The following is a 650-nucleotide window of genomic DNA, read 5'->3' as shown; positions in this document are numbered from 1 at the left end:
ATATACTAGCAAATGCACCCGTCCTTTGGACAGTGTAATTTATTATAATGGTCCACTCCTGCGGACGGTTTAAGTGGAATTAGCCCGCAGTTAGAAGTCGTTTCAAATTGATAAGCGCAAAATGTACAACCACCATTTTCGTTAGCAGTTTATGATATGGTATTAAGAAAGTTAAGTAATGAATAAATATTTTTGAACACAAATTTGGCAGTTAGTAATAAACGAAAGTCCATGAAATGAGATCGCAATTGCAGTACTCATTAGGGATTTTAAATCTAACTTGAAGCATTTTGTATCATGTACTTATTTTTCTCGTAATGCCTCACAGAACCGCATTGAAGCTTTTTTTAAATGAAAGTCATGTATGATAAAGAAAAGCAATCATTTATGGCAAACACACAAACAGAACAATTATTTCTTCATTGCCCACAGGGGGCTAAACATAGCGGGTACAAACAAGGAAAAGACAAATGGATTAAGTCGATTACATCGATCCCAGTGTGTAACTGGTACTTATTTAATCGACCCCGAAAAAATGAAAGGCAAAGTCGACCTCGGCGGAATTTGAACTCAAGAACGTAACGGCAGACGAAATACCGCTAAGCATTTCGCCCGGCGTGCTAACGTTTCTGCCAGCTCGCCGCCTCACA

This window comes from Octopus bimaculoides, chromosome 6 (genome assembly GCF_001194135.2).
Source record: "Octopus bimaculoides isolate UCB-OBI-ISO-001 chromosome 6, ASM119413v2, whole genome shotgun sequence".
NCBI lineage: Eukaryota > Metazoa > Mollusca > Cephalopoda > Octopoda > Octopodidae > Octopus > Octopus bimaculoides.
This window is presented reverse-complemented; position numbering follows the sequence as displayed.